A 19,760-nucleotide genomic window follows, 5' to 3' on the forward strand; every position below is an offset into this window, starting at 1 on the left:
ATCTCACCAACAATTGACTAAGCATTATAATTTCATTGACAAATATTTTCACCTACTATATTAGGGGGAAAAAACTCTTTGGTAATTGAAAAATGAAACCAGTGATGATGAGTATGCTATAATCATCTGTGAAGATAACCAAGCAATATGTATTATATTCCCATCCCTGGATCCAGAATTTCTAATTCTAGTCAATCTCCTTCTGAAACTTTATACATGTGGGCAAAGCTTTATGGACAAAGATATTTATTGCAGAAACATTTTTAATATCAGGAAAAATTAGAAAAAAACATAAATCTAAATACTGGGAACTGACCCAGAAATTATGGTACAATTATACAATGTGCTATTATATGGCCATTAAGAAGAATTGGAAAAAACTATCTGTATGTTGTACATTCTATGTGACAGAAAAGCAAATTATTGAACAAATGCAGCATAATTCACTTTTATATAATGAATAAATGTAAGCTCAAAAGACATGAAAAATAAAAATATTATTTTCTTAACTTTGCGTTTATGCTAAAATTACATTAATTCACTTCATAATTTTCTGTTTAAAAATGCTTATTTTTACATTGTAAGTTTCCTAGTTTACCCCAGCTGTGCTCTAGAAAACAGACGGGAGTTCGTGACCAGCCTGAGCGAGACCCCGTCTCTACTAAAAATAGAAACACATTATATGGACACCTAAAAATCTATATAGAAAAAATTAGCCGGGCATAGTGGCGCATGCCTGTAGTCCCAGCTACTCGGGAGGCTGAGGCAGTAGGATCGCTTGAGCCCAGGAGTTTGAGGTTGCTGTGAGCTAAGCTGACGCAACAAAGTGAGACTCTGTCTCAACAAAAAAAAAAAAAAAAAAAAAAAAAAAAAGAAAACAGACGGGAGAAGTATGGAATCAGGCAGATCAGTTAAGAGGCACTGCAGTCATGTAGACAAGTGAGGTAGAAATGAAAACGCAGAGAAACAGAAAATCATAAAAGACAGAGAAATAAATTATATTTAGAACAATTTACATCAAAATAAAAAGTATGCCTCCACCAAAAAAATATATAAACAGTTATCTTTAAAGGAAAAAAACAATTTCAATGGTGTTCTTTTATTTCCCGGAAGCTGTAGAAAAAAGAAAAAAAAAAAAAGTGCTCCTAAAATGGCAGGAGAGAAAAGGGAAATATGGGGAAGCGTCACTCTTTTACTTTACAAACTAGAAACATAAATAGTTCACAGGTTTTTTAACATTCATATCAAATGTCCTGTGGATTTTATCTGCAAATTATGGGGCTAGCGGAGCAGAAAACGGGAGTCTTTAATTAGGCAGAGCAGGTGGCTGAGAGCCACAAGGTGAATATTAGCCACATCTCTGTCTGGTGCCAAAAATCACGGACTTGACCTATGGAACAAATTTTAAGGGTGAAAGCAACTGTCTCCAGGTGGAGTAGAGCTTGAGGGGAGTTCAAGCTCCATGTCCAGGTTTGCTGAATGATGTTTACTCCTATTTAATGTGAATTGGTTTGCTCTTCAGCTTTGGTTGGAATTTACCAACGATAAATTATTGACATTCTCTACATAGTCTACAACCCTCTTTGCTGCAGTTGAAGCAAATTCTTGACCTGCCAAATGGCCCTGCTTCCCTTATTGGGTTTTCAAAGTGATTCTCCTAAATACTTTAATAAGTATTACAAAGTCAGAATGATTTATTACAAGGCATAAAAATACTTGTATAAGGGAAACACAGTTTCAGTGCATTGAAACTGCTCTGTATGGTACTATAAGGGTAGATGATATGTTATTATAAATTTGTCCAAGTCTATAGAATATACACCGCCAAGAAGGAACCCTAATGCAAACTATAGACTTTGGGTGACAATGATGTGTCAGTGTAGGTTCATCAATTATAACATCAATGCACCATGCTGGTGGGGGATGTTGATGCATGTGTGGAGGTTGGGGGAGGGGAGGGAGGCTATGCATGTGTGGAGGTGGCGTAGAGGGCGGGGACATGGGATATCTCTGTATCTTCTGTTCAATTTTGCTATAAACTTAAAACTGTTTTACAAAATAAAGCCTATTAAAAATACTCATACATAGATACATATTTATTTAGAGTGTTTCTGCCTTGAAAAGTCTTGGGTTTACAAAATCAAGCATTTAGCAGTCTTGTTCAAAAACAGCAATGATCTTATCTTAAAGTTCATGATAATCATTTATATGCAGCCTCTAGTTCTCAGTTGTATAGCTCTGTAACATTTAGGCAAATTTTTATGAATTGAATCAACAGCATGTCATGGTAACATAAGTTCATGTCCAAGTGCCATAGCACACTGGCTGTTTGCCATTAAGCAGGTCCATAACATCCTATGCCTCAGTTTCCTTATCTATAAAGTGGGAGAAATAATGGTATCTACTTCACTGGGCTGTTGAGAAAATTAAATGAATGAAGGTTGTTAGAGGCTTAGTGAAATGCTTAGCACACAGTAAGGACTTACGAAATGTTAACTCCTTTGTTATTATTAACTGCAACTTAATGCAAAGGGGAAAATGATTATCTTTGCCAATATCACATGAAGTGAGAAAACATGGAATCTTCAAGAATGAATATGCAAGGTTTGGAATTAGTTATTTCAGTGTAGAATTTTACTGAGCTCGATGAATGACTTATGACCATATTTAAGCATTGCAATTCTTCAGTGTATGGTTCTTCATCTGCATTTGGAGTCACCTAGCTGCAAAAAGCAATAAAAAAAGGCCTCAAAATAATTTTAGTTCTTTCCCTCAAGAGTTCAAAATCTACTCCCTGGTTTATTCTTTGGTACAGGAAATTTTCAAAAGCTGATTTGCCAATGATAACAATTTTCAGAAATAATATTCCTGATCTAATATGAGATAATAAATAATTCAGAAGTTTCATATTATCAGGGAATTACACTTAAGAGACCACCTGGGGATCTCTGTAATAAGAAGCATTTACCTTGCTAGAGGAATGCTACTCTGCATTTAATCGTATAATATTCCCTTCAGGGTGTACGAGACAGCTTGTTGGAAAATGGAATGATTCTTGGCTGAATTGAAAAAGAGAACAAAAGAGAGAAGGCAGGTAAAGGACACAGACCGTGGAAATGACATTTAGTTTCCATTTGAATTCTAAAGTATCGAACGTTTTAAAATATTTTTGAAGAAATTCTGAGAAATTGGTCAAGAGGGAATATGAAAAATAATACAGCTGTCCACTCAAAGATGAAGTGCTAAAAAACATTAACAAATGTTCAAACTACATGGTTGGGGCTCTGGTCGAAGGGTGCAGAATATGCCCCCCCCCCATATGCCTCATTGGCATAAGGATTATTTTGAGCTAAAGGCATTTAAAAAAAAAAAAAAAAAAAAAAAAAACAGATATAAGCAGGGCTCTCTCCTTTTTCTTCCTAAAAGCAGGGGATAAAACCCCCATAATATTGAAGGTATTCTCCCTATACCAGAAGGAAAGTGACATTCTTATTATCAAAGATAGGAAATTGAGATCTATAGAATTCTGTACAAATAGACCTTTTAAAAATAATTCTTATCTTCTTTTAGCCTCCCAGAATAACTCAGTTATTTTTCCACAATTGCCTCCCTTTGTTCAACAGAATATAAAAGCGTCTAGGTTTTGCCACTTCTTTGGGTCTTCAATTCCTTTTGAGGGCTCCTGTATCACATAAAAGTTTTATTAAATAAATTTGTATGCCTTTCTCCTGTTAATCTGTTTTATGTCAGTTTAAGTCTCAGGCCCACCAAAAAAAAACAAAAAAAAAAACAAAAAAAAAAAACACCACACACACACACACACAAAAAAAAAAAACACAAAAAATCTCTAAGAAGGTAGGGGTAGGATTTTTGCCTTCCCTATAAGGTGTTTTTCTATTCTTGAAATTTTCCATATGTTGGACAATTTTTATAATTAAAAGCTGGGGGGAAAAAACTTTTACTAAAAAACAGGGAAGACAAAATTCTGTATGGCTGTCTCATTGGACACACTAAGTATCTATTTACTCTTCTCTTGGATATAGCAGCTCTTCCCTCACAAAACCCATGTACTCTGGGGGAGGCTGACTCCATCACTGAGCTATCAAGGTAAGCCACAGCTCTGGCCTGTGACAATGAGCAAACTCTCATCAGGGACTAAAGCTGGACCAATCAAAATGGAGGATTTTGTTCAACAGTTACGGGAAGAGAATTTCCCTTTTTCTACTGGACATGAATGGACAAATGAGCAAGCCCCAGAGCTAGGAGTGACCACGTTAAAAATGTGATAGTTTTCTGGAGACTGAGCACAGTATCAAGGAAATAGAGCCAAGAAACACACACACACACACACACACACACGCGGACAGGTGGAGAAGGAGGGGTGGGTAGGACAAAGAAGGAAAGAGAGAGAAGACTAGAGAGAGAGATAAAGGGGGAGAGAGAGAAAAAGGGAGGGAGGGAAACAGGAAAGGAGGAAGAAAGAGAGCCTGCATGCCCTAGAAAAAGTCATACCTAAAGGTAAGCAAGACACTTTTTTCAATTATTCAAGCCAATAAATTCCATTGCCTGCTTAAGCTAGAACGGGTTACCTTTTTCTGTTGCTTGCTAGTGAAATTATCCTAACATACTAACAGGCCAGATAAAAATAGTCTGAGCAATGACTAAAGGAGTCCATTTTTCACTTCATATACTGACACTCCAAGAGCATTATTGCATCATTTGCTGCCGAATAGAGAGGAAAGTTGGTTCCTAAGGTCCCCCTCCGCCAGAAAAGTACAAAACATCTGTTGAAGTCATGAATGACTTGTTAGCAAAGTTCAGCAGCAGTACAGCCTCCTAAAAAACAGATCTCTCTTCACCAATGGGTATTTATACAATTAGGGTCAATTACAATTTGGAATTTCTGGGGCATGGGGCTAAACTACAGAGACATCTAAGAGCTCTGCAAAATTTCCCCATTCATCTTGAAGATTTCTGGAGTAACTATGTTGTAATTAAGTAATTTTCTTCTTTTCATTTTTATTACAATTTTCTTCTTCAGGCTTTGCAATTACCCACACTGCAAGGTACTTCCTTTGGAGGAAAAAAAAAAAAAAAAGACCACCCAGTTTTCAACGGATGCTGAGGCTAGGTTTTGCCGCCTGCTGAGTGATGAATTTTGATGTGTACAGCAACCTCTAAACAAGTTGCTTCAACAAGATTCTGTAAGCACCCTCCCCCACTAAACCCAGATCCTCTCAGAAAATTATTATCTGAATGGGTGATCAAAACCAAAACAGGTGACATCATGATTGCTCAGCATCCTCTACCCAAGCAGTAGAGTTTTTAAGTAGCCCCTGGGAAATGCACAACAAAACCCTATTACTTGCTTATGGGTTTTACATATGCCTCACCCATACAGATTTAATGAAGGCATACCTATTGAGCTTTATGCAACAGAGAGGAAAGATGCCTTTCGCTGGATTAAGCTATTCCAACCGCACTTACTTCTGGGAATGAAGTCACTGTATCCATTAAAAATATAGCCAGAGTCCTTTACATTTTAGGTCAATAGCATTTGACTATTTAATATTCCTAGGAGAAGCTGTAATAAGCGAGGCACACGGGCTGTTCCCTGTAATCTTAGCACTTTGGCAGGCCGACATGGGAGGATGGCATGGGGCCTGGAGTTCAACACCAGCCTGAGCAAGAGTCAGACTCTGTCTCTACCAAAAATACAGAAATTAGCCAAGTGTGGTGGCAAGACTCTGTCTGAAAAAAAGAAAGAAACAGAGGCTATAACAGTTTGTGTTGATTTTATGGAATGTCCTGGTTCTCTCTGTAGAGGGAAAACAGAGCGAGTGATGATCATGATGACACCTGCTTTCATCAGCCACCATTAAGTGAGGACTTATTCCATGCAAGTACCCAAGGACCCTGAGAAAAAGGTATTATTAGCTCCATTTGAAAAAAATAAGAAGAAGAAAAAAGTAAATTAGTTGTGTGGCCTGTGATCATCCAGCTCATGAATGAAACAACCAAAATTTGAAAACCTGATCTCTCCAACGTTTGCATTTCAAATTGTACTTCAAGTGTTGTAACATATCCATGGGAGGAGTTATGTCAGTTTCTGACTCATAAGATGGACTCCATGCATGTTGCATGTGTGTCTAAAACCATCCTTAACCTAGCACAGGCATTTCTAGTTAGAGAATCTTTCAACTGATTTTATCCTTGTCCAGGCTCTAGGCCACTATTCATGCCAGTTTTTCTACACAGCATACTCTTCTTTCCTGTCCCATTTCTACCTACAGAAATCTTGCTTATATTTCAAAGCCCTGCTACTTATTCATTCCATAAGAACTTACTGGATGCCAACTATGTGCAAGACACAACAAATACAACAGTGAGACAGATATAGCTCCTTTGCTGTATATCCCATAATAATATGAGGCAGGTGATACTGTTTCAGAGTTTATGAAGGCATCACTTCCAGAATAGTCAAAATTCAAACTAACTCTAGAAAGTACATTCCAAAGATAAACAACTAGAATAAATTTTAAAAAATTCATTTTATGAGTACCAAACATGTGCAAGATATTTCCATATGCATCTAATTTAATCAGTATGATAAAATTTGACTGTGAGCATATTAATGTAGTCATTCAAAAATATTTTTGCAATAGCTACATTGTTTATGGTGCTGTGTTAGACACCTAATGCAACACAAAGATGAATCAGACCCTAGGAAGTAAAGTCTGCACAAATGGTCAAAACAATGGTGGTGCTTTATCTCAGAGATCAAAACATAGAAAAAAAATGTGCTCAAAGGGTATTCTGGATGGTAATGGACATCTTTATTACAACAGCTAGCACTGTACCTGGGAAACAGTAAATAGCAGTTAATAAATAAACGAATAAATGGTACAGACTCTGGGATTATGGAGTTTCTAGTGTAGTATACCATTGAAGGAGCACAAAACATTGAAGCAGTCATAACTACTTATATTTTCAAGTTCTTATTTCCATTCTATACTCAAATTAACAAATTAAAATACCTATCACCAAAAAAGGTTCATCATCATTAATACAAATTTTATTTACAACAATGGCTGTCATTAGTACATCATCAGTTAATGTCAGAAAAGGAAGTTCCGCCATGATAGTCTGAATCAATATCGAAAAAGAAGAAAATATGTGAATGAGAAGTATTCTAGTCTGTTTGTGGTTATTAAGAACAATTCTTTTGAACAGCAATTTGGGATGATGTGAAATGAGACATAGGATATTACTCATTATATTCAGTGTGGTAATCAGTTGGCAACAATCTATAAAAACATGGCACTAAGGATATGACATCAGATGTCTGTAGAGAGTCAAAATTGCAAATGGCATGGGAAAAATATAAGTAAGGGTGAAATATACTGAATCATCATAGCTTTCTCTCTGTTTTGCAATCACTGACTTGCTAATTTGTCCTCTCCAATTCTGAGAGCTTCCCAAGATAGATATTATATGATGTTCATTTCTGAATCTTTAGACAAAAGTCCATTGTCCAGCATTCAATCAATATGTTATTGTTAACTATGGAAACAAGGAAGGAAAGAAGTCACAATGTCATCCTGAAAATTAATACAGGACTAAGTCCACCTTCTTATCAACCAATATAGCCTCCCTCAAGGAGCAGCATTGGAAAAACTAATGAAACAAAAGACCAGAACAAAATGTGGTATCTTCCTCTAGAATGCATATGAAATCTATGAATAGTACCAATAATTAAATGCATCTAATTGGCATATATCCACAACGTGGCCAGAATTTACTTGTGAGTGGCTAATCTGATCTCAACTTTCTTTTCTCTATAACTTGTTATTTTGAAGAAGTTCAAACATATAGTAAGTTGCAAGATAGTACAATGAATACTCATATACCCTTCTTCAACTGCTCATGTTTTATATCTCCTTTCCTTTCTCTACACACACTTAATGGTCACTGTCATCATTGTTTGCCTAACTGCTTCTTAAGGCAGGATGGTTTGGATATTCCAGAAAACAAGATGAAAATTCTTATCATCCCCTGCAGAACTGAGTAAGACCTAACCCTGGTGTGGGGTATACTCAGTATCTTGAGTAAAATAATCTCCCTGCAGTGAAGAGATCCCAGGGCAATGAGCAGTGGGAAATATAACTGGAAAAACAGGTGGTAAAGACTCTAATAAGTCTAATAGAAAATGAGGAATTGATGAAGATTTTTGAGCAGACTTGTAACCAAATAAAAAAGATATTTTTCCAAGATAATTTAGAGATGATATACCAAAGGTACAGCAGAAACAAGAGAATGGTAGCAGGAAAATCAGTTGGCAAGTTTAAAACACCTAGAGTATTAGTAAAAAATATAATGAAACTGAATCCATTCTATTCCTATAACAAAATACAACTAAAGGGGTTTGAAAAGTCATCGACCAACAATATTTAATATAAACATACTCAAATAGCATATATTTCAATTAGTTAGGTTTCTTGAGGAGTAATGTGGTATTTGGACTAGGACATTAAATCAATGCTGGCCTTACATATACTCCTGTGTTCTTCAGCCCTCTACTCCAATCCACTTCTCTCCCCCCAAAATCAATACAAAAACCTTATATCAGCCAGAAAGGACAGTAATCTCTAAGTGGAAATAGGAATCTAAATTATAATTGTAAATGTCTAAAGTTTATAGTCTAGGGATTTTCCTAATGGGAATATCTGATGTGACTTTTTGTTATTCTTATGGTTGTGTTCATGAGTACATCACAAGGATGGTTTAAAGGCCTGAGTGCCATAAATTAGATCTTCTTTAAGAAATCATGTCCTTGACATATTTTTTTATTATCTGAGAAGAATGAAACAGATTTTTTTGGTTAATTAGTGCTAAGGCATGTATTTTGCAGTAGCATTAAGTTTACCAAAATGGCTTTAAAAACTTTGAACAGATGGCAGAATTATAATAACTTTTCCTTATGATTTAGGTTAAGAATAAAGTATCATGAGAATTCTCCTCCTGCCTAACTTCTCTATAAAGTTAATGCATTTAATAGATATGATATATTTGTTTTTCTCATTGAGGTGTAAACAACTCTATCTCACTTTAGATGAATATAATGAGATGTGGGAATACATCTCAGTACTTTCCACCTAGGGTAAAGGGATTTTCCAGGGTTTAAACATCAAACTATGCAGAAACAAGTCCAAACCTTGGACGATAACTGTGTAGGGTGGAGCAAGGGTTGCAAAGACAGATGTCTACAGGGGCCTGGCAGGTAAACAAAAAAACAACTAAAATAGACTTTCTCTAAGGCTACCAGGGAGTAGTGAGAACTGCGTCAAACTGGACAGAGCAAGCATCGCCCTGGACAACAGACTTGGCCTCTGGCCAACTGCTTTCAGGCATGGAATGCAGGCCCTGTGCAGCCAGAGAAGCTTATTTTTCTAAAGAAGCACACAATCTAACTTTTGTATGTAAAGTCTCCCAATTAAAATTTTGGCAGCTATTTTATATTTTCCTTAAAACAACAACAACAAACCAGGACTTGAGGACCAAAGAAAATAGAGTGTGGCCTCCAGGTGACCATGAGCCATCAGTCTGCAACCTCGGATGGAGATCTATAATCGCTGTTCATGATTAGTGCCATGGCTTATTTCATGCTCTCCTCTTCAGAGGGAACTCAACCCCAAGTGAACCATTTTAAGTTAGTAAACTAGATCTGCTTTACAGCCTGGTTTTCAAAAATGAATTATGGTGAAACCCACATGAATTCTAATGAGTGGCCCACCTTGATACCTATGCAAGATGATCTTGAGCTCTGCAACCTCTACTGAGCTTGCAAATGCTCAGCTAGCTCTTACTTTCTCTTTTCTCGACTCTCCTTAAATTCTCCGTAGTACCTAATCTAAACACTCAACTTGTGCCTTTTCAAAGTCATTTGTAACTCAAATTAGCAAAGTATCAGAACCAGTGCCTTTCCCTAGGCTTCATCTGTTGTAATTTCACTGCAGCATTGGATATCTCATCACCGCACGTCTCTCATCATCGACACTGAGCTACCCAAATATCCCTGCTCTCGCTGAATTTACCCATCTTTCTCAAATCTTTTCCTTTGGACTTCTCAGCCTCCAGAACTATAATCAGTAAACATCACTGTTTATAAATGACCCAATCTAAGTTATTTTGGGATGGAAGCCCAAATGGACTGAGACAATGTACTTACTATCTTGTTTAATTTTCACAACGCTGTTTGATAGAGCCTACTGTTACACCATGTTGTAGATGAGCAAACTAAGGCTGACAGAGGTCAGGTAACTTGTCCAAGGTCACACAAATAGGAAGATCCAGGATACAAATACCAGTCAAACTTTAGCCACCAGGCTCTTCTTTCTCATCTCCCACTCCCAATCAATTGATAACTTTGGTAGATCTCTCCTTGGCTTAGTAACTTGCATGTACCCCTCTAATCCATGCCAGCACCATCACCCTAATCATACTCTTCAAGATTCCTCCCTTTAGTCGGATGCAATAGCCTCCTAAATTTTCTTAATGCCTCTAGTTTCTTTCTCTTCAATCTAAATTTTCCAACTCTTATGATCTCACTAATGTTTATCTCCTAACATGTCCTGTAGGAAAAAAAAAAAAATGTGTTTTAGTGGAAGCCTATGCATTGTCTAGTGCTGTTCATTGTCTTTCAAGTATTTCACAATTCTGTAAGGTACAAGTAACTAATAGTAATGCAAAATATCAGACATGCAAATTATTTCTTATTTAGTAAAGGTTTAGTCGACTTCCTTCCTTCCCTCCACCTGTAGAAAAAAACAACTTTGCCTCCATTTGCAATCCATTTCAATATTTCCATCCATAAACATGTCTGCTGTTTGGATTCTCTTTTAAACCAGCTATAACATCTGCATTTTCCCTTGTACATTAAATAAAATCTTAAACATGGCTTCATTTTTATATCTGCATGAGAGCTGTGACTTTACCTATTGCTAAAAATTATCTTTTAACATCTTCGGCTCCTAAGAGATCCCTGCTCAAAAACTTTCAATGGACACCAGTTGCCCAGTGAATGAAGTCCAGAGACCTCACCCCATATTTCAAACCTAACATCATAATATACTCTACTCTGTCAGTCATATGTTCTACTGCTTGCCTATTCACATCCTGCATATGGGACCAAAAAAACTCCTCAGGTGTCAGGTACACATTTCGTTCTCCCACTTTTCTTCCTTTACTGATGCTAATCCTTCCACCTGGAATGTGGCTTTTCATATACAGTTGCTGTGGAGGCTTTAAAGCCCATGCTTCTCAAACTTTTCCATGAAGTAGCACAAGCAAAAGACATTAACGTTTGCTTCACGAGGGGAGGGGCAGGACGCGGGAGAGGGAGAGGGAAGGAGAAGGCAAAGTGGACTGTTAGAAGCAGAAATTTATTTGAAGTCTCATGTTTTACCTTAAAAATGTATGCAGATTTTGTACCCACTCCATAATATGTCAGCATGGGCTTTCATGAGAAATTATATCCCTACCTCCAAATATTATAGTAAAACTGACCTTACAGGTAGGTGATTTATCTAACCTGTGGCCTTGTATACCCTATGGTACTAGGTGACTACACTGAGCTTCACCTGAGCCCCATGCTCCCAGAAAGCAGGCATGATTAAGAAACCTCCCCATTTTTACCCATTTTTGTTAAGATCCTACCTCCATATTGAATCAGGACCCCCTTGTTTACCTCCCTAAAACCCCATACCTCCCCCTTCCTTTTTTAGGATGCTCTCCATTATATAGAATGTATAGAATTCTCCCCATAGCAAAAGCCTGAGTAAAATCATCTCCTTAACTGTCTGGTGCATTATGTCTTTGACACATGACATAACTAAGTATACAGCCCACTTTGAAAAGGCCATGATTTTTAAGTAGTGTTTCTTGAGATTATTACTATGAAATATTAAATTACAATAACAGTGTACGGGAAAAGAAATCTTTTCCTCACATATTACTAGGCTCATGACTGAGGCACCTATAACAAAACACAGACTAACAAAAAAAAAATTACAAATTTATTTATTTTATGTGACATGGGAGCCTTCATAAGTAAATGAAGACCCAAAGACATAGAGAAGCTTGTATTTTTTTTTCATGTTAGGTTTGATGGAGAAGTGAATAGTGATAAAGAAGTATTATTGGATGAAAAATTATGGTCTAATTGTAATAAACTGGGTTGGGGGGAGGACTTAGGAAAGTCTGTTTGCCCAGATTCTTCCCTGTGTCCCTGCATCTTCAGAGATAAGATGTGCCTTTCCTGTGGGCAGAGCAAGGTCATCTCTCCAATGAGGGTCTTACCAAGGGAGAAGGACAAGGGGAAGGTAAGAAAGACCTTCCTGCTTCTGCTATTTTCTCAAATATCAAGGAGCCATATTTTGGAGTAGTGTGTCCTGATTCTCATCAGTACAAAAAAAAAAAAAAAAAAAAATCCAACCTTGATTGAGGTAGTTGTAAAAGATTTTTTTTACTCATCCCCATTTAAAAGTGACCACAAAGGTTATAGCCATAGGAGATATATAGGAATCATTGTAGCAGGTCGGGCATGCTAAGGCTGAGGAAATAGGAAGAAGTAGGCAGAGACCCTTCCTATCACCCTTAAAATATCTAAAAATTAAAACTACTGGGAACAGACATTAGTCCTCATCCATTCTCTGTCAACAAATATTGCTAAGGCATAGCAGATGAGGGGCTGGAGACTGGACATACATACAATATGTTCAATGGAAAGCTATGGAATCTCAGTTAAAGCTTTGAAACCCAAATCAAAGATAAGGTTGAAAGGAAGAAGAGAAGTAGTGGTGCAGAGACCTTCAGAACTGCTACAGACCATCAAAACATTCTGAGCACAGGATGAGAAGACCTCAAGTTATGGCAAGTGCAAATAATAATGGCTTGCATTGTTTATTTAAAGTAATACCTTATGCAGGGACTAGGCTAAGTAATCTGCATTCATTACCTCACTAAATCTTTACAGTAACTCCAGGAACTAAGTACTGTTAGTATCTGCACTTAATATAAAAAGAAACACAGCCTCAGAGAGGTTAATTAACTTTCCCAGGGTCTTGTACACAGTAAGTAGCGAGGCCACCCAGCTCACATCATATTGCAATAATGCCCTCCAAGGGCTGTTGCCCTGAGATTCCTAGAAAGGGTATCCAATATAAACTGGAATCTGGAGTGAGGAGGAACAAAAAAACTAATAAACAGGGGGTCAGACCTCCAATGTCAAGTCAGGGAGTCTGAACTTCACCGTGAGACAAGAGGAAGACAAGGAAAGACTAATGGGAGAGGCAAAGTAAGAAGCAGGGACCCAGCAGTGAAAGCTCTTGTACTTTGGGGACTAACTATTGGGTCCCTCCAGAGCATCAAAATGAGTGAGAATAGAACAGAATACAAGCATAGGCTCAAAGTTCTTTGGTAACCACAAAGTAAGAAAGGATTTGCTATAGAGTAAGGCGATATTCCAAACAACCTTCAACGCCAGTGAACTATAATACTACAAGTTCCTTGAGGAAAAAGTTTAGGGTTCTTAGGGAAGACCTAGCAAAACATCCTATCAGCCCTAAGGGCATTTGCGGGTATGGGAGGTTGGTTCACACTTCAGGATGTGCCAATTAAATATGATGACTACTGCAAACCAGTGGGCAACACAGCGAGATATTAAAAACTTTGGTTACAGGATTACTGCCACTGCAGGAGACTTTGCTCTCCCCTAAAAAAAATAAAATAAAATAAAATGTGGTATCCGGAGATACAAAGCATAAAATACAGAAGTTATTTTTCTTCCTCCAAGGTGGGAATGTTAAGAAACTTGGTGTAGTATTATTAACATTTGGAAGTTTGAAAACTTTTAACAAATGAATAGACTACCAAACTGAAAGAAATGATTATCAGGGCTTTAGATTTAACGCACTGCTTTTACAAATAAATGCTTCTAGACTTTAATGACTTCTAATAAAATTTATTAGAGTACTTTTTTCTTTTGTTCATGACTGAGGAAAAAAGGAAAACAAAAGACATATATACCGTATTCCATCATATCTAAGATGGCACCAACTGCAAGGAATGTATTAGTTTCATAGATAAATATGAAAAAAATGAATATTATAATCAAAAATATATAATATAATGATCGCAGTCATGAATCTTGTTGATGAAGAAGTTCTTTCACTATCTAAAATGTGGGAATTTCCAGTATGGCAGTCTAAGAGACCCTGCTGATTTTCAGGAGTCAAACAAGAACAAACTTCAAGTCATTCTGAAAAGAAACCAGCCTGATGTCAGATGCTCTTCAGCATAAAGACTACACTCATGTTAAATTAAATTGAGAAGATATTTTTAGTGGATAAGCTTGGCTTTGTAAATGTGCCTTTCTGATTAACAGGTATGATACCTTGGCATGTGAGGAAACAGCAGAAGCAGGAAGGTTTCTCTGACCTCCCTCCTGCCCTTCTCCCCTGAAGCAGACCATGAAAGAATTCTCTGACCTCTGCAGTAGGTCATAAGATCCTCATTCCAGAGGTATCCTCCCTATATCCAGAGAAAAAGAATTTCTTTATCTCTGAAGACACAGGGACTCAAAACAATCTGAACAAACAAGCCTTGTTTATCACCATGAGATCACACCCTTTGGTCTTCCAATCATATTTCTCCACAACTACCCAATTCATCAAACCGAGCACAAAAATACGTAGGTTTCCCCATTTCTTTGGGTCTTCATTTCTGAATGGTCCTGTGTCACACAGACCTTATATTAAATAAATCTGTATGCTTTTGTCTTGTTAATCTTTCTTTTGTCATAGATGCCCCAGCCATGAGCCTGGTGACGGATGAGAAATATTTTCTTTCTGCAAGTATACACCCAGATTCAAAGCCTGTCAAAATATATTTTAAGAAGGTAAGAACATTGCTCTCGTACAAATATAAAACAAACATGTTTCAAAATTATTAATGAGGGAATCAGTAAGATGGTAATATTGGTTTAAAGAGAATTAAAGAGTTCAAGTACAGATAGGCTCAGACAATGTTGAACTTTACCTGAGTTCCGTGCAGGCAGAAGAGTGATGGCTAAGAATCCCCCTTCCTTAAACCTTTTGGAGGCAAAACCTTCCCACCCATTTGGGGCTGACTGGAAGGACTCACCTTTCCCCAGATGACTTAGATAAGACTATCCTTACTCTCTGATAATTTCTACAAGTTGTGCAGACCACTCCTTTTTGTTTACCTGTGACAACCAGAAAGAGATCCAGCCCTTTACCCTCTAGCCAATTTCCATTTCTTTGCCTGAGGAGCGATTAACTGAGATTGGGACCCATTGCAACAATGAAACTAGCTATAGGCTGAAATAAACACTTCCTGCTTCCTGTTCAGCTAACTGCCTGAAACTCTCAGGGATTGCAACACAATCCCAGCTGTGAAGCCCTGACCTCAAGTTTAGGATTGTTGGGTCTCCTTGATGACCTTTGTCATCTTTGCCAATATTTCTTGTACCAAATTGTAAAAGCTGATTAATTATAAAATTGATATGAAACCACAAAGGACTTAAAATAGCCAAAACAATTCTGAAAAAGAACAAAGATTATACACTTACACTGTGTAGTTTCATAGTGTTAAAAAAATAAATTGAGGCCTATTAAAAATTAAGGAGTTGATTTGGATAAACAGAGATTCATAAATTGAATTGCACCAGATGGCAAGCTGTCCAGGACTTTACCTAAGAGGCATGAAGGGAAGGCTTTTATGAGGTAAAGAAAATATTTAATTGGTTAAAGTAGAACAGTAGCCTTGTTTTGGATCATTTCAGTGACAAGTCCCTAGTTAGGGGTTATTTGGTGGTTTTTGATTGTTCTAGAATATGACATTTTTACTGAGTTGGGCTTTGGTTTGCTTACACAGGAACACAGACTGCTGGAGCCACTCCAGTCTAATGTTCTCCCAGTTAATTTTTTAAAGCAATTACTTAATAGTCAGGACAGTATGGTTATTGTTATAAAGATATATAACTCAATAAAAAATAATAGAGAACCCAGAAATAGACCCACACATTTATGGTTAATCATTTCAACAAAGGTGGCCGGGTGATTTAATAGGTAAAGTGCAGTTTTGTTTTGTTTTAACAAATGGTTGTGGTACAAGTGACTATCCTTAAGGAAAAGAAATAACTTCAATCATCATTTTACTCTATACCCTAAAGATAACTCATAATTAACATCTAAGCCAAAAAATCTAAAACTGTAAACCTTTTACAAAATTACAAAAAAAAAAAAAATCACAACCTTGGATTACACAAAAATCTCTTAGCACATATAAAGTCAAAAAAGAAAAAATGACTCGGATTTGAAGAAAGTTTAAAACTTTAGCTCTTTAAAATGTACAGTTAAGAAAATGAGAAGGTAAGTCACAGACTAGAAGAAAGTATCTGTAATACCAGTATCTGATAAAGGACTCATATCTGGAATAAATAACTTTTACAACTCAATAGTAAGACAGTCCAATTAAAAATGGGCAAAAAAAAAAAATTAAAATGACATTGTACAAAAGAAGACATAAGCACAGGAAAAGATACTTATCATTAGTCATTAGGGAAATGCAAATTGAAATCAGATACCACACAACCAATAGAATGGCTAAAATTAAAAAGACAGACAATATCAAGCGTTGACAAAACAAGTGGCAATTGGAACTTTCATGCATTGATGGTGGGGTATAAATTGATATAACCACTTTAGAAAACAGCAATTTCTTGTAAATTTAATTATAAATATATTATATGACTCAGTAATTCCACTTTTGGGTATTTACCAAAGAGAAATGTAAACATTCTCCAAAAGACTTGTGCATGAAAAATTATTACAGCTTTCTTCATAATAGCCATAAAGTAGACACAACCCAAATGTCCTTTACCAGATGACTAGTTAAACAAATTGAGGTATAATCATACAATACCACTAATCAATGAAAAGGAACGGACTGCTGATATATGTAGTAACAAGAATGAGAAAAGAAGCCAAACACAAAAAGATATAAGCTGCATGATTCCATCTATACAAAATTCTAAAAAAGCCAAACTTAATTTATAGTCACAGAAAGCAGATCAGTGCATGCCTGAGGGCAAGGGTGTTAGGGGGGAGGTTGAATGCAACAGAGTGTGAAGAAAATTTTTGACGCAATAACACCACTTTCCGGCTTGTGTGGTTATACTGGTGTATACATTTACAAAATTCAGCGCATGGTGTACTTACAACATGTGTTTTGTTGTATATAAATTATATAAGAAAATAAAAACTAAAGAAATAAAGTGTTTAGCTTAAGTACATCTTTCAACATGTTCTTCCTTTACAATATAGCTGACCACGCTGGAATAATTTGTAGTCTTCCAGAAAACTGGTCTGGAGAAAGTGATTTTTTTTTAATTGGAGACATTTGAGATTTTTGTTGGGAACTAGACTGATTATCTTAAATATTTTTCTTTTGAATCATTTTATCTGTTGAAATTAAGCTTTTTGTGTCCTGAGGTGGTTGGCTAAGAATACTATCAACAAAATATGTGCCATCAGCTTCCATTGTATTAATATTTATCAAAGTGAGGGAGAAAAATATTAGAGGTGGATCCACAGGGAAAGCCTTCCACCAAAGTCTCCATTCAGCCTTGCTTTACAATACTTGAATTCCAGAGAGAAAATGTTCACTGAGGTCTACTCTGTCAGTAGTAGTGCCCTGGTGGGCAAATATAATACTTTCATGTACAGACATGATAAAACAGCTAAATCAAAACCAGGGAAAGGCAGATTCAAGTGGTAAAGGGATTTTCAATACATTTAGCCATACAGTCATTGATAAAGCCTTTCTACCAATAACTCAGGCCACATTACAGATAACAGAGCCAATGGACAGAAGAGCTATAGCTTAAAAGACCAAAGTATTACAATGGAGTATTATCATAAGGAATACTTAAGATTTGAAAAACTCCCCAACACATACCATACTTAACCACGATAAGATGCAGACTATTATTTAATCTTAACATTAATGACAAAGATATCAGTTATTAACATTAATTACAATGATATTATCAGATACTAAGTTAATAGAGAGTTAGTATAAAAGGACAATTGATAATCCCAGCACTTTGGGAGGCCAAGTCCTCTCACTTGAGGCCAGAAGTTCAAGACCAGACTGAGCAACATAACGAGACCCCAACTCCACAAAAATTTTAAAAACTTAGCTGGGCACGGTGGCACGCACCTTTAGTTCCAGCTACTCAGGAGGCTGAGGCAGGAGGATTACTTGAGCCCAGGAATTTGAGGTTGTCGTGAGCTGTGATTACACCACTGCATTGTAGCCCAGGCAACAGAGTGAGACCCTGTCTCAAAAAAAAAAAAAAAAAAAAAAAAAAAAGGGACAATGGGGCAAACACTGCAGGTGGACCATGTATAGTCTCCCTAAAGCTTCTACTAGGAATGGTTTCAAAAACTAGTTCCTTGGGCACAGATTCTCCTTTTCTCCCTTCTTACATTTAGGTGGTTCTCAAATGTTCAAGTGCACATCAGTATACCAAAACTATGCATATATACATCACAGGCCACTTAAGGGATTTCCAAGGAAATTGAGAAGTGTGGTTTTCATTTCACCTATTGTTTCTCAATCATTTTTTCATTATCATCTCACTAAGGAGCCTTTTCAGACATGTTTTTTTTAATTTCTCCCCTGAAATTTTAATACCACAAATTTCCTGTATATCGTTTTATGTACCGTGTATATATCTGTGCCTTATACATAAAAAGAGTAAGATTTTCATTGCTCTCAAGAACTAATTTTCACATGCTTGGAGGAAATATCACCCCCATTGAGAATTCATGACCTAATGCTGTCCTCTAACTTAATGTGTGCCTTCCCCTGCATATCTTCGATGGCTTCTTTCAATGAAAAGTCTACTTCCTGGAGCTTCTTTGGTTGGGGCATAGCCACTGAAGTTTGTTTTCTTCACACCAATTCTTTCCAAACCTTTCTACTGAAACACATACTGATAGTGAAGAAAGAGCATACACTCTGAAAATTAAAATCACACATGGACATATTCAGCACAGTGGGAAATGTATTTAGTCCTGATATCTTAAAACATTAAGTGAATAAGGAAAGAATAGTCTTTTTAACAAATGGTCCTTGGACAAGTGGATATCCACGTGCAAAAGAATGAAGTTGGGCTCCTACCTCATACCATATACAAAAAATTAACTCAGTAGATCAAAGTCCTAAATGTAAGAGTTCAACTATAGAACTTCGAAGAAAACACAGGTGTAAATCTTCATGAGTAGTAGGCAATGGTTTCATAGATATGACACCAAAAGCATAAACAACACCAACAACAAAGAACAAAACACATAAATTAGATTTTATCAGAAGTCAAAAGTTTGTGCTTCAAAGGACATCATCAAAAAAGTGAAAGGACAATAAAGAGATAAAATATGTGCAAATTATATATCTGTGAAGGAAATTTGTATCTATTATATATGAAGAATTCTTAGAACTCAATAAATGATAATCCAATTTTTTAATTGGAAAAGACTCTAAATAGACATTTTTCTAAACAAGATGCCCAAATGGCCAATAAACACATGAAAAGATGCTCAACATTATCAGCCATCAAGAAAATGCAAATCAAAACCACCAAGAGGCCAGATGTGGAGTTTGTGACTAGTGTG

This window comes from Eulemur rufifrons, chromosome 7 (genome assembly GCF_041146395.1).
Source record: "Eulemur rufifrons isolate Redbay chromosome 7, OSU_ERuf_1, whole genome shotgun sequence".
NCBI lineage: Eukaryota > Metazoa > Chordata > Mammalia > Primates > Lemuridae > Eulemur > Eulemur rufifrons.